Consider the following 6,000-nt stretch of genomic DNA (forward strand, 5'->3'; position numbering starts at 1 on the left):
CGAGGGTTCCACAGGGTCCATTTGGCCAACAACTCAACCAGATGTAACCCATTCTTAGCACTGGAGGTGTCACTTGCTGGGAAAAAAATGCCTAATTGGGACTCTGTCCCCCCATTACTTAGTGACTCCATTTGGACTTCTTTCACGTGTGTATACATTTTAGAAGCTTCTACTGCAGTAGGTTTCATATGACTCCTCGAAGGGCCCTTAGTAATGTTCTTCTCATATTCCTTTCCTCCCTCCCCTCCCTCCCTCCCTCCCTCCCTCCCTCCCTCCCTCCCTCCCTCCCTCCCTTCCTTCCTTCCTTCCTTCCTTCCTTCCTTCCTTCCTTCCTTCCTTTCTTCCCTTTCCCTATTTAATTCTCAGATTCCAGTTTCCCTCCCGTTTCTCTGAAACTATACATTTTATTTCCATTGCTTGGGAGGCCCACCCCTCCCTGCCTAGTTCCCTACTTTATAGTAACCTTTGTGGTTATATGTGTTATAGCGTGTGTACTGAATGCTTAAAGGCTAATATTCACATATAAGTGAAACATGCCATACTTGTCTCTTGGGGTATGGGTTAGCTCACTCAGGAAGATTTTTTTTTCTAGCTCCATCATTTACCTGAAATCTTCATGATTTCAAGCTTTGCTTTGTTTTGTTATCTTAATAGCCTAGTAATATTCCATTATGTAAATGTACCATGTTTTTTTTTCTGGCTCCTATAAATAGAGCGTCAATGACCATGAATGAGGAAGTCTCCCTGTAATAGAATGCGGAGCTTTTTGGATGCATACCTAAGAGTGGTCTAGCTGGATCTGGAGGTAGATCTATTCCCAGCTTCCTGAGAAGCTCCACACTTGTACATCCATAGTGGTGTACAAGTGTATAGTCCCACCAGCAATGCACGAGTGTTCCCCTGACCCCACTTCCTTGCCAGCTTATGCTCTCATTTGTTTCATAGACCGTGACATTATGGCTGGTGTAAGGTGAAATCTCAAAGTGGTTTTGATTTGCGTTTCCCTGATGTCTAAGGATGTTGAACATTTTAAATGTGTTTCTCACTCATTCATCTTTCATCCTCTGAAAAGCCTTTGTTTAGATCTATACCCCATTTTTCCAGATGGGTTATTTGTTTCCTTGGCATCCAGTTTCTCTTAGTTCTTATTTGGTAACAATCTTTACACATTCTGTAGCCTGTTGCTTTGCCCAAATGGTGATGTTTTCTGCCATACAGAAGCTTTTCAGTTTTACGGGCTCCCACTTATTAACTGTTGATCTTCGTGCCTGTGCTAATAATGCTCTGTTCAGAAAGTCTTTTCCTGTGCCAGTGAGTTCAAGACTATTCCTTGATTTTTTTTTCCCTAACAGAATCAGGATATCTGGTAGTATGTGGAGGTCTTTCAGTTTTTTACAAGGTAATAACTATTGGTCTATTTTCATTCTTCTACATGCAGTGATCTGGTTTGATAAGCACCATTTGTTAAAGACGCTGTCTTTGTTCCAGTGTGTCTTCTTGGATTCTTTGTCAAAAACAAGCTATCACAAGATGTGTGGACTTAGACCCGAATCTTGGATGTGTGGACTTATACCTGGGTCTTCAGTTTGATTTGACTCATCAAAGTGTCTGTCTTAATGCCAATACCACACTGTCTTTATCGCTACAACTCTGCAGTGCAACTTGAAATTAATAGCGGTGATCCTTACAGCTGTTCCTTTATTATTCACAGGGTTTTTTGTTTGTTTGTTTGTTTTTTGTTTTGTTTTCTGGTTTTTAGCTATTCTAAACTTTTAAGTTAAGAAACTGAAAATTGTCCTTTCAAATTCTGTGAAGTATAATGAAATATGAATGTATGGAGTCATGGTCATTCTGTTGATTCTAGAGATTGGATTTGGTAGGATTGTCATTTTCACTATTATTAATAGATATTAATGCTACTGATCTATGACCATAGGAAATCTCTCCATCTTCTGATCTTCTTTTTAAATTCTTTCTTCATTTCTACAGACATGCTCAAGAAAATACTTGCAAACCAAATGCAAGAACACATCCAGAAGATCAGGTAGGCTTCATCCCAGAGATGCAGGAATGGTTCAGCATACATAAATCGATAAATGTAATCTGCCACATAAACAGACTAAAAGACAAAAAGCACTTGATTTTCTCATTAGATGCAGTAAAGGCCTTTGACAAAATCAACATCTCTTCATGACCCAGGTATAAGTCCTGGAGAGACTAGAGATACAACAGAGATTCCTCTACATAATAAAGGCAATTTACAGCAGGCTCATAGCAAATATTAATATAAATGGAGAGAAACTCAAAGCACTTCCCCTAAAATAAACAGACAAGGTTGCCCACTCTCTCCACACCTATTCAATATAGTACTTGAAGTCTTGTCTAGATCAATAAGACAACTGAAGGAGATCAAGTGGACACAAATTGCAAAGGAAGAAGTCAATGTATCTTAATTTGCAGATGACACAATTTTATACTTAAATAACCAAAATTTTTCCACCAGGAAATTTCCAACTTCTATAGCTGATAATCACTTTTAGCAAAGTAGCAGGATACAAAATTATCACATACACAAAAATCAGTATCCTACCTATATACAAATGGCAGACTGAAAAGAAATCATGGAAACAACACGTTTCACAATAACTTCAAAACCTATCTTGGAATAACTCTAACCAAGCAAGTAAAAGACCTGTATAATAAAAACTTTAAGACTAGTAGTAGTATATTTGTAAAGAATAGAATATTTGTCCTAATCCTATTTCCTACTTATTGACCATTATGTTGGTTTGTGTGAGATTGTTTCTGTTTTGTTTTTCCATTTTTGTTCTCAATGCAAACACTACTTGAATTTCCTGGGGCCTCTAGCCTGGTATAGACAAGGACTCTGGCTTGAGGCACAGACAAGGTCTAGTTAAGAACAGTGATTTAATTTTTGATATGTCTTTCACATTGATGCCGATTTTCAATCTTTAACCATCACAGGGCCAATGTTTCCCAGAATCTACTAATGACTTGACTCTGGTTGGGAGTCACAACTCTTCTCACCATTTTTCTCTGAGCACAACAATGTCTTCCAGAAACTAACAGTGTCTCTAATAAGCAGTCAACACTCTTTTATATTTGGAAGAATCCTAACTCTTACCTTCTGTGTTACTTTGTTTCATAGATTCAGGCGTCTTGCTTCTTAACCCACAATCTTCCATGCCAATGAGAATGTTCTTTCTCTTTTGTCAGAAGCCCCTTTCTCTGGTCTGAGAATGCAGACAGTATGGTCCAGAGAATTCACTTCTCCTCATACCATGCTTCCTAGGCTTAGACAGGGTTGCTGTACTAAGAGATAATAAGGACATCTGTTTACTTGGATTACATCTCAGACATGACTATCCACATTTTTAGTTTTTTATTTTTGAATATCAAGTTCCAATCAAGATGTGACTAAGTTAAAGAGAAGGTTAGAATGGCTTGTACTACAATCCGAGGGTACTTGCGTAAGAAGAAATCTGGACACAGATGGAGAAAATGGTGTCTGTAAGCTAAGGAGAGAAACTATAACCCTGACTCTAGATCTTAGATAGCTAGCCTCTAGACCTCTAGAAACAATTTCATTTGCATAAGGAACCTGCCTGTCAAACCTTAGGTCAGCCTTGGAGAAGTGATGCAAATACATACTCCCAAAAGGGGCAAATCACTTCCGTGTCTCAGGTTCTGCCCTCCCTTCATTTCATCGGAGGATCACAGAGTTCACAGCAGAGGGATCTACAGATTTGTGAGCATCAACTTCAAGTGACAGTGACAGTCACTCATCCCAGAGTTTCCAAACATGAAAATGCCGAGCCCTAGGCTGGAAACAGCAAAGAGACTGATTAAAACACAGAGCCTGCAGACCCATCTCCAGAGACCACACTCGATACTCCATATCCACTTTCAACTTGAAGGGATTTAGAAAACTAGGGAAACACGTTTGAATATGTCCATTAGGGAGTTTCTAGATTAGCTTCACGGAGGTGGGAAGATCCACCCTAAATGTAAGCAGCATCAGTCCATGGCTTGGGTTCTCAGACCTGAAGAAAAGAAAATTACTAGCTGAAGAGGAGAATCTGTCTCTGTCTACTTCGGTGATGTGACTAGCTGACTCGCTTACCCGGTCGTGATGAACCGTGAGCCAAAATAGGTACATTCTTCTGTGAGTTACTCTTGTTAGATATTTAGACACAGAGATTTAAAAAAATGTAACTAATATACCACAGGGGGAAAAGGGAAGTGTGGGGTGTGTTCATGTAACCCTAGCAATGGGAAGGTGGGGGCAGATAGACTTCTGGGTTCACTAACTTGTCAATTATTTACTGACTTTCGGGCCAATGACAGATACCTACGAAATGACAGTCGAGACTGTCTTCTATCCTCTTTGTACACATACGTGAACACATGGTCACGTGTGCTTGCGAGCACACAAGTGTTTGTGTGTGTGTGTGTGTGTGTCTGTGTGTCTGTGTGTGTGTCTGTGTGTGTGCAATGGGAGGAAAAGAGCTAGCAAGTGAGCAGGCAACCCTGTGCAGGCCTACTGCACACTCCATCCCCTTCTGTAAGCACAACATCTGCTCAGGCCAGGTCTGTGAGCAAAAGATGGCAGTGGCATGTCACCACTCCTGACCTTGGGCTTTCCTCTCATAATGTGTTGGTTCTGTTGGTGAACACGGTGACAGTAACAATGAGAGGAGTTGCCCTTATCCATCAGCTTCATGCTAATCACTAAAGGATTAACCCATACCACTTCTTCCACAGCCCTGATTTCTTTTTTTTTTTTTCTCTTTTCTTTTTTTCGGAACTGGGGACCGAACGCAGGACCTTGCGCTTGCTAGGCAAGCGCTCTACCACTGAGCGAAATCCCCAACCCCACAGCCCTGATTTCTTACTGGACCCTTTTTATTTTTATTTTTCAGATAAACAAATGAAGGCTTAGAATTAGGGTCACAAATTACCATCAGAAACTAATGTACTTTCTCTAAGCTGCAGTCATTTAGGCTGAACCAACACACACACACACACACACACACACACACACACACACACTCTTAAATGACTCCAAAAGAACATCTTCGTTTTCTAGGGGACTTTCAAGAGAAGATGTTATTACAGAACCTAGGTAGGCATGTTTGTTGTCTCCATGTGAAATTAGCTTAGCTGAGGAGACGAAGTAGGTTTGGAGATAGCTCCAGGGGAGGTTGTATACCAAGAGCAGTCCTTTGCAGACCGTCCATGCCATCAGGAGCACGGCCTACTGGAGGTGCTTGGCACAGTGATCAGAGGGTCACCTGCATAAGCTAGGATATGATGCCTCCCAGAAGCAAGTAGGAACCTATACAGGTCCAGGGAGCCTGGTGTGATGCCTGGAAATCTGTCAGCTATGTGTCCTGGGTGAAGAATCATGGGACTACAAGAAAGGGAAGGAGAGATAAAGAAATGAGGTTGAATTTTAGCCTGTCTTCATCAGCTTCATGGCTTTGGATTCCTCCTAAAGCTTGCTCCACCGAATCCAGGATTCCTCCTTTGTGAGTGAGAATAACAGCCTTGTAGGTGGTGAGGAAAATCGGAGGCAATATAACTAAAGGGCTTTGCCCTAAGGAGAAAAACAAAGAAAGAAGAGAATGCTCATTGCTCTGAGGGTGGGGCTGGCCAAAGCCGTGCAGATGCTCATTCTGGACAGATGGGTTGTTGACATGAGATTTCATGCAGAGAAGGAAACGGGTTCAGAGGCCACTAGAAAGGCACTGGCTCAATAGACTGACTCCACAGATGGCCAGCTGTGGTCACTGAATGCCTGGGGTAGGAAAAGCCTTGAGGTGAGGGTCTGAGTACATCAGGCACTGTGGGCTCTGAAGAAAGTATGAGAGGAACTGGAGTGCCTGTGTCCTTTCTCATTTCCACTGGGCACAGTCAGATACTCAAGAGCCCTGACATTGGCAACCTTAGTTCTTCCCCTGGAATAGATGGAGCCAA

Source organism: Rattus norvegicus, chromosome 2, assembly GCF_021556685.1.
Source record: "Rattus norvegicus strain SHRSP/BbbUtx chromosome 2, alternate assembly SHRSP_T2T, whole genome shotgun sequence".
NCBI classification, from domain to species: Eukaryota; Metazoa; Chordata; class Mammalia; order Rodentia; family Muridae; genus Rattus; species Rattus norvegicus.